Below are 9167 nucleotides of genomic sequence, written 5' to 3'. Positions count from 1 at the left end.
GAGAACAATTCCTGGGCCACAAACCCTGCTGGGTCTTCCAAGGCTCTGTCTTGCTTTCTCAAAGGCCATGAAAGCCACTACAAAAGGGTTCTTTCTCCTGCTGATAATAGCTCACCTTAACTGATCACTCTCGTTATAGTGTGTATGGCAACACCCAATTTTTCATGTTATGTGTGTGTGTATATATATATATATATCTTCCTGCTGTATTTTCCACTGCATGCATCCAGTGAAGTGGGTTTTAGACCACAAAAGCTTATGCTCAAATAAATTTGTTAGTCTCTAAGGCTACGTTTACACTACCCGCCCGGGTAGGCGGGTAGCGTTCGACTTCTCAGAGTTCGATATATCGCATCTAGACGAGACGCGATATATCGAACTCCGAACGCGCTCCCGTTGACTCCGGAACTCCACCACCGCGAACGGCGGCGTCTGGACGGGTGAGTAGTTCGAACTAAGCTATTTGTGTAGCTGAACTTGCATACCTTAGTTCGACCCCCTCCCGCCAGTGTAGACCAGGCCTAAGGTGCCACAAGTACTCCTCTTTCTTTTTGCAGATAAATGAATGGAGGTTAAGTGCATGAATGGCTATTAGCCAGGATGGGTAAGGAATGGTGTCCCTAGCCTCTGTTTGTTAGAGGGTGGAAATGGATGGCAGGAGAGAGATCACTTGCTCATTACTGTTAGGTTCAGTCCCTCTGGTGCACCTGGCATTGGTCACTGTTAGCAGATAGGATGTGAGGTTGGATGGACCTTTGGTCTGACCCAATATGGCCATTCTTATGGTCTTATGAAGGGAGGAGGAGTGCCATGGGGCAGAGTTTCTGTAGTGGTTATCACGTTTGCCTAACATGCAAAAAGTCCCTGGTTCAAAACCAGGCATAAACATGTGGGCTTAATTTTCCCAGCTCCTACTGTTGTAGGAGCAGCAGTGATTTCTATGCTCAGAAGGTCTGTTATACTTCCCCTGCTCCCACTTTTGTCTCCTCTCCCTCTCTGAATGCCTGTGAAGTGGCTTTTCCCCTCCCGCTCCCTCCTGGAATGCTCGTGGGATGAATGTTCTGGTTGAAGAGCAGAAGAGCTCCCAGGTAGACAAGGTGTCTGGGACGCTAATTAGGCAGCGATCACCCAGAGCATGGACACTGCCCAAGGTGGAGTGTGACCCACCAGATGCAGCCAAGTCATCTCTAGTCGCAGGCCATGAGGTGCAGGCCCTTAAAAGGGGAAGGGGCCCTGTGCTCAGGAGAGCACTCACAAGCTTGTACCTCCAGTGAATGCCCTTCGCCAGGACCGCCAGGCCAGTGGTTCTCTGCGTTGTATTTCATTGTGCCTCATGAAGACTTACCTTCATCACACCATCCATAGGTGCCCTGTGGGACACTTACCTTGCAGAATCCTGACATCTCCAGTGCCGTGCCTGTCCTGGGAGCATGAGTATGTGAGTGTGACACCCCCCCCCCGCTTCTTCTTTTGAGCTTAGCTGTCATTATAACAAACGTGCTGCTTTCTGCCAAACTCTGGTGGGTCATTAGTCCTCCCTACTCTTACTAGCTGGCCCAATTTTGGGTAACACCTGTGATAACCCCAACCCCTGCATGACAGAGGGTGGTGAAATGAGCTTAAGAAAAAGCCTTGGCATCAGCAGGGGAAAGCTAGAGGATCTTGGCCAGTCACTTTTTGAAGCCTTGTGGCTTGGCTTCCTCTGCCCTTGGATGTTGGCCTATGGTGGCTGGCTCTTCTGCGTGACTTGGCCAATGGGCATTGTGGAGTTGGTACTCGGGGCAGGGGCAGTGAATGGAGACACTCCCCCCACCCCAGGGGATGCTGGGACGTGCCAACCACTTCTGGGAGCGGCACGGAGGGACGGAGGCAGAGTGGGCAGGGAGCCACCTTAGTGCTGCTGGCACATCTCTGCACACCCATTGGGGGAGGGGAGCAGAGGGCCTCCATGTGCTGCCTGGGGTAGGGGCAGTGCACAGAGCTGCCTCCCCTCCCGGGTCTATTACAGAAGTGGGTGGGTAGGGTCTTTTGGCCTGCAAGGTGCAGCAGGTCGGACTAGATGATCACACTGGTCCCTTGTGACCTTAAAGGCTCTGAGTCTAAAAGGGAGAGGGAAGTAAAGGAATTTTTTTTTAAAGTAAACCAAACGTAATGCCAGGATAACTCCCACTGCTCATTGTATAGTCCCACCCCTTTCTTCTTTCATTGTGTGTTGAGTGACCCGCAGCACATGGATTCTGTTGTTCCATTGTTAGAGTGTGACTGAAATTAAACCAATTCCCAGGGGAAAGAACATCACATCACAGGGTGGGAATTGAACCCCGAATAACTGCTTGAAAGGCAGCTAAGCGCACCACTATATCACCAATACATCTGGAAAAAGTGTGCCTTATGCTTGCCCAATGAGGCTAGACCAGCATTGAGGCGCTTTTCTGCCTGTTAAAATGTACTGGATTCTCAGCACTAAAAAAACCCACCTCCATCTTCACCTGGGTTTGAACCATCAGCCTTTCAATTAGCCACCAAAGTTGTTAATCACAGGGTATGTCCACACTACGGGATTATTCCGATTTTACAGAAACTGTTTTTTGGAAACAGATTGTATAAAGTCGAGTGCACGCGGCCACACTAAACACATTAATTCGGCGGTGTGCATCCATGTACCGAGGCTAGCGTCAATTTCCAGAGCGTTGCACTGTGGGTAGCTATGCCATAGCTATCCCATAGTTCCCGCAGTCTCTCCCGCCCATTGGAATTCTGGGTTGAGATCCCAATGCCTGATGGGGCAAAAACAGTGTCGCGGGTGATTCTGGGTCAATGTCGTCACTCAGTCCTCCTTCCATGAAAGCAACGGCAGACAATCATTTTGTGCCCTTTTCCCTGGATTGCCTGTGCAGACGCCATAGCACGGCAACCATGGAGCCCGTTCAGTCTTTTTTCACTGTCACCGTATGTCTACTGGATGGTGCTGACAGACGCTTAAAGAAGAGAATGACCTGGGAGTCATTCTCATTTTTGCCCAGGCACCCCCGGCTGATCTCACTGAGGCCAGCCAGGAGCTCTCACGGGACAACGATGACGGATACGAGTCCTACTGTACCATCTGCCATCCGGAAGGGAAGGGGATGCTGCTGTGTAGCGCTGCAGCACCACGTTTGCCAGCAGCATCCAGTAGACATACGGTGACATTGAAAAAAGGTGAGACACTATTTTTATCCCTCGGCTTTCATGGGAGCAGGGAATGACACATACCCAGAACCACCCGCAACAATGTTTTTGACCCTTCAGGCTTTGGGAACTCAGCCAAGAATGCAAATGGTTTTCGGACAGTGCGGGAACTGTGGGATAGCGACAGTCGTCAGTCACCCCTCCCTCCATGAACGTCCATTTCATTCTTTGGCTTTCTGGTACGCTTGTCTCAGCTCCTTAAGTTTCAGCACTGTGCTGAGTCCCTGTTGTGGCCTCTGTCCATCATAGCCTTGGAGATTTTTGCAAATGTTTTGGCATTTTGTCTTTTGGAACGGAGCACTGATAGAACAGATTCATCTCCCCATAGAGAGATCAGCTTCAGTATCTCCCGTACGGTCCATGCTGGAGCTCTTTTTTGATTCTGGGCCTGCATGGTCACCTGTGCTGATTGGCGCTCCACGCTGGGCAAACAGAAAATGAAATTCAAAGGTTCGCGGGGCTTTTCCTGTCAACCTGGCCAGTGCATCCGAGTTCAGATTGCTGTCCAGAGCGGTCACAATGGTGCACTGTGGGATAGTGGCTGGAGGTCAATACCGTCGAATTGCGGCCACATTAACCCTAATCCAACATGGCAATACCGATTTCACCGCTACTCCCCTCGTCGGGGAGGAGTACAGATACTGGTATTAAGAGCCCTTTATATTGATATAAAGGGCTTTGTTGTGTGGATGGGTGCAGGGTTAATGTGATTTAATGCTGTTAAATTCGATATAAACTCATAGTGTTGACCAGGCCAGAAAGAGCAGCAGGTTTCCCCTGTTTCCTGCTCTTGTTTTCTTGACTAGTTTCTCCTCTGCACGAACTTGCTCTGTTGCTTTGGGACCCTGGCTAGCTCAGCTGGCAAAGCATCAGACTTTTAAGCTGAGGGTCCAGGGTTCAAGTTCCTGGTCAGGTGATAAAAACTACTCTCAAAGATCTTACCCTGTCTTTCTCACTTACTCTTTGATGTTACTTTTTCTCTTCAGGATTTTCCCTTTCCTCAGAAGGGCCTTTTTGTGTGTGGGTTTGAAGGGACAACTTCCTGACAGCCCCTCTGTCCTTGCAGCCTGGAGGAATAAAGGCCTCTGGGCATAGAGCATGTTCCTCCCCTGCACACACACACACACACACACACATACAAACACACAGAATATCCCTAAGGAATTAGAATCACCTGCTGCATTCCCCGTCCTGCTGGATCCCCAAATGAAGATGCTCTTCAGCCTAAACCCATGTCCCCTCTTTTCCCAGTGCCCCTCAATCCCAACCCTCAGTCCCTCCTATGCTCACTGCTCCTCACTCCCAACCGGAGCCTGCTCCTCTTCACCCTTCTCCTCAATCCCAATTTAAACAGCCATACTGGGCTGGACCAAAGGCCCACCTAGCTCTGTGTTTTGTCCTCTGTCAGTAGCCAATACCAGGTGCCCTAAAAGTTAGTCAACAAGGCACAACTGGGAGTTGAACCCAGGCTCTCCTGTTTACAAGACAGGCGCTTTAGCCAACTAAGCCATGGTGCCTGCCTGTGGCTAAAAAACACTGTCTGCCCACACCTGACTCTCTGCCATCCCCCCTGGGGCCTGACAAGCTTTGCTTATGTTTGAATTCTGCAAAGCAGAGGAGCAGGTGAGGTTTTCCTTGCAAGCTCTGTGTGTGTGTGAATCTTTGGCCAGGTCTGCACTGCAAAGTTATTTCAGCAGAATTATATTGCTCAGGTGTGTGAAAAACATACAACGCTCCCTCGGTCAGCAGCTTTTGGCTGGTGCACACACTGCAATACCACGTCTGGCGACAAAATTGCCCTATTTTGGTGACAAAATAAAACCACCTCGACGAGAGGCCTAGAGCTTTGTGCAGCAAACTTAAAGTGACAAATTTTCAGTGTAAATGCTGCTGGTCATTATATCACCATAACTGGCCTCCACCAGTATCCCATAATGCCCGCTGTGAACTCACCTGCCCTGCATTCCTGCTACAGAGGCTGGGCCCCTCCCCTTTCAGAGACCTCCCATTTTTAAAAGTCCTGGGGTGTTGTTCCCCCCCTGTTCAGGCACCCCTGGGGCCCTGCACTTCACACAGCTCTCCCTGATTTCAGCTGTTAGTGAGGAAGCCTCACTGCTAGCGCAGACTGGGCAGTTTCTTGCATGAGAGACACTGTCCCAAAGCAGGACTAAAATTTGGGAATAGATTCATAGACTTAAGGTCAGAAGGGACCATTATGATCATCTAGTCTGACCTCCTCCACAATGCAGGCGCCAGAATCTCACCCACCCACTCCTGTAACAAACCCCTGACCTATGTCTGAGTTACTGAAGTCCTCAAATCGTGGCTTAAAGACCTCAAGGTGCAGGGAATCCTCCAGCAAGTGACTCGAGCCCCACGCTGCAGAGGAAGGCGAATGTCCGAGAACAATTCTAGGGGAAGGTGAATGCAGAGCAGTGACACTGGAGATGCCCAGACCTCCAATGAGGGCAGCGTGGAAATTAATAATGGGAAGATCATTTGCGAAATTAGTCGTCACTGACAAGATTTGTCTCTGTTCCTATTTCACGCTGTGGTGTTAGTTAGAGGAATCAGGACAGATTTTTTACGATATTAATTAAACACTTAATTTTATTTAACCAAGCCAAAAACTTAGTGTCACTTATTTTTTCTCTCTCCTAGCAAGAATGAATTGAATTTTGTGACTTTCTGGAAAGTGCAGTGAGATTAAATGTGGGGAATTCAGTCTCTGTGTTTGTGAGCTGATGTTTTCCTCTCACAGGTCAGTACCTGCATTGAAATACCAAGAGGGATCTAAGGGCTGGTGTACGCTGGGCACTGAACTGACAGAGCGACGTCTCTCAGGGTGTGAACGCCCCCCCCCCAACCCATATAGTTAAGGTGACCTAAGCCCTGGTTAGATAGTGCTAAAGAAAAGGAAGAATTGTTCTGTCCATGTAGCTATTACAGAGATGGGAAAACCCCTCCATTCACTGTCTACTCCGAAGTGCTATAGCAGTGCCACAGCAGCATTTTAAGTGTAGACAGCGTGAAAGTAGATGTGGCTCCAGTTTGCACTGTGGATGCTCAGGTACTAAGGCTACAATAATAACAACAACAGCACAGTGCTTGCGTAGTTGGCAGGATTTGAACCTGCGCAGGGAGACCCCAATGGATTTCTAGTCCATCGCCTTAACCACTTGGCCACAACTACTTGACATACACCCATTTTGCTACATGATGATTCTGTTCTCACTGAATTGTCACTTCAAATTGTTTGCTCAGACCAGCTTCCCCAGCACACTCATGGCTGCATTAGTGTAAGAGTGTCCTTGGCTGAACAGCAAGAATTCCTGCCCATTTCCCTTCCAGCTGGAGCAGGATGGGAGTGTGTTTGTGTGAACGACATTGCTGTAGATTGTTGTTCATTCCCCACTCTGACAACTCAGACAGTCCCTTTCCTAGTCAAATCTCCAGCACATCGTTCCAATAGCAGGGGGCAGGATTTCTCTGGGGCACTGAGGGCTGGTGCATGAACTCAGCCTTGCATTGATGTTACATGGACTAACAACAACAGCAGAAAGAAAGAGCCGAGCCAATATCTCCCTGCCAGGGATGCAGGTGCCACGTCCCCTCTGTGTGACCATCGCCATTGCAGGAGAGATGGGTTCACTGGAATCGAATGCCCTGGCTCAGACCAGAGACACAGGGAGATTTTGCTGTTCATGGATCTGTGCAAAGGAAATTTTGTCTCTGTGTGAAATTGAGGTGGGAAATGAAATGTCCCCATGGTGGCCCAGTGCTCTAGGGAATGTGGGTGAAGGACTCGGGCTGAGAAATGATTTAACAGGGGTTTGTTTCAATTTATTGCCCTGATTAAAATCTATGGCTAAAAGGCAGCCACTGTTGTTAGTACTTGTACCTGTGTAGGGACACCCCAGTGGGTGTCAAGTCCATTGCCTTCACCAGGGGCAGTCGATTATTTTATCAAGGTACAAATTTCTTGGTCAAGACCTAGACTCCAGAGAAAACAATACACTGCTGATAAGAAGAAGTACATAAAAAGATTTTGCAGCCACCATGGGCATAACTATGATGTGTCGTGTTTCACTCTTTATACCTGGCGCCACCTCCTTTCCCTTTAGCCTTGTAGTTGACCAAGGGCAAAGCTGAACATCTCCTCAGATACCAGGGAGTGTTTATGTCCATTCCTGCGAGCTACACAGGGGTTTGATGTTGCTGCTTTCAATCCTCCGGGACACTGCGGGGGTGATGCCTGGGGGCAGCAGCACACGGAGGCCCCCCATCCTGCCCCACTTGGAGCCCCAGGTAAGCGCCACACTCCTGACTCCCTCCCAGAGCCTTCACCCCCCTCCACACACCCCTTCCTGCCTGCCCCAGTCTCCCTCCCAGAGCCTGCACCCCCACCCCATCTCCTGTTCCCCCGACCCCCTGCCCCAGCCCAGAGCCTGCACCCAGCACCCAAACTCCCAGAGCCATAACAAGAAATTTTTGTGCCCGAGGCAAGGGCCAGCTCCAGGCTCTTTGGCGGCAGGTCTCTGAGTCCCTATTGGAGAGAAGGACCTATTGCCGAACTGCCGCTGAAGAAGCGGCGGCAGTAGAGCTGCTGCTGAAGCACCACTGATCGGGGTAGAGCTGCGCCCCTCCACTTTGCGCGCCCGAGGCAAGTGCCTCACTCGCCTCACCCTTGTTACGGTGCTGCAAACTCCATCCCAGAGCCTGCACCCCAATCCCCAGCCCAGGGCCTGCACCCTAGACCTCCTCCCCCGACACAAACTCCCTCCCAGAGACCAGCCTCTCACCCCTTCTGCACCTAAACTACCCCCAGAGCCTGCACCCCAATCCCCAGCCCAATCCACAGCCCCAGCCCAGGGCCTGCACCCCAGACCTCCTCCCCCCACCCAAACTCCCTCCCAGAGCCTTAGGCAGGTGAGGGGCAGAGTTTTGGGGGATGGGTTCTGGGCAGTATGAGTGACATTATTGGCCCACTGGGAGGACTGGAGGACTGGCCCTGGCCCTAAGGTAAATTGAGGTTGAGACCCTGCTTTAAGGGATTGGAGCAACGCTGGAGAGACTGACGGGCAGGGAGCTGGGGAGCCGTGTGTGCCCCAAGGAGAGTTGTTGTTGTGCTCTGGTGACACAGAGCGGGGGTGGGGAGTTTGTAAGCTGTGGTGTTTGTATAGAGAGAAAGTTCACTAACCCCCAGGTTAAAAACTGGTCCTGCTCTGGGCTATACATGACACTCCTTGTTGCGAGTATAGATCAGCGGTTGAATGTTTCCCTGCATGATAATGGGTTCCTAATGCCCTCCCTGGTCGGAGCTCCAGCACCTTCTGTACTCGCACCGTGAATGTGAAGAACAAGACTCCAACCCCATCGTTCTTCCCTGGCCCAGAGGACCAGAGAGATGGGCCCTTCCACCAATCACCCTCTGCACATCATCCTATCCCAGTCCTGACCTCCAGACTCACAGCTCTGCCGGTGACCCTCACTCCCGACCCGCAGGCCCCTGGGTTCCCCCCAGCTCTAGCAGTGCCCCTCACTACCGACCCGCAGCCCCCTGGGCTCCCTGCTGAGCTCCCCAGTCACTGTGCTGCTGGTGCCCCTCACTCCCGACCCACAGCCCCTGCTATCCCAGTCCTGACCTCCAGATTCACAGCTCTGCTGGTGCCCCTCACTCCCGACCCGCAGCCCCCTGGGCTTTCCCCAGCTTTGCTGGTGCCCCTCAGTCCCGACCCGCAGCCCCCTGGGTTTCCCCCAGCTCTGATGGTGCCCCTCACTCCCGACCCGCAGCCCCTGCTATCCCAGTCCTGACCTCCAGACTCACAGCCTTGCTGGTGCCCCTCACTCCCGACCCGCAGCACCCTGGGCTTCCCCCAGCTCTACCGGTGCCCCTCACTACCGACCCGCAGCCCCCTGGGTTTCTCCCAGCTCTGATG

The 9167-nt window shown here is 51.7% G+C and overlaps 2 non-coding genes across 2 annotated transcripts; both read right to left on the bottom strand.

The window, feature by feature from the left end:
- Positions 1-4671: 4671 nt before the first annotated feature.
- On the bottom strand, positions 4672-4745 carry TRNAT-UGU. Its single transcript has one exon. It is a non-coding gene; the product is annotated as a tRNA-Thr (tRNA).
- Positions 4746-6339: 1594 nt separating this feature from the next.
- TRNAS-AGA lies at positions 6340-6421 on the bottom strand. Its single transcript has one exon. It is a non-coding gene; the product is annotated as a tRNA-Ser (tRNA).
- Between the last annotated feature and the right edge of the window lie 2746 nt (positions 6422-9167).

Source organism: Mauremys mutica, unplaced genomic scaffold, assembly GCF_020497125.1.
Source record: "Mauremys mutica isolate MM-2020 ecotype Southern unplaced genomic scaffold, ASM2049712v1 Super-Scaffold_100125, whole genome shotgun sequence".
In the NCBI taxonomy this organism is placed as follows: Eukaryota; Metazoa; Chordata; order Testudines; family Geoemydidae; genus Mauremys; species Mauremys mutica.
Note: the sequence above shows the minus strand (reverse complement) of the source record. Positions and strands in the feature narration are given on the sequence as shown.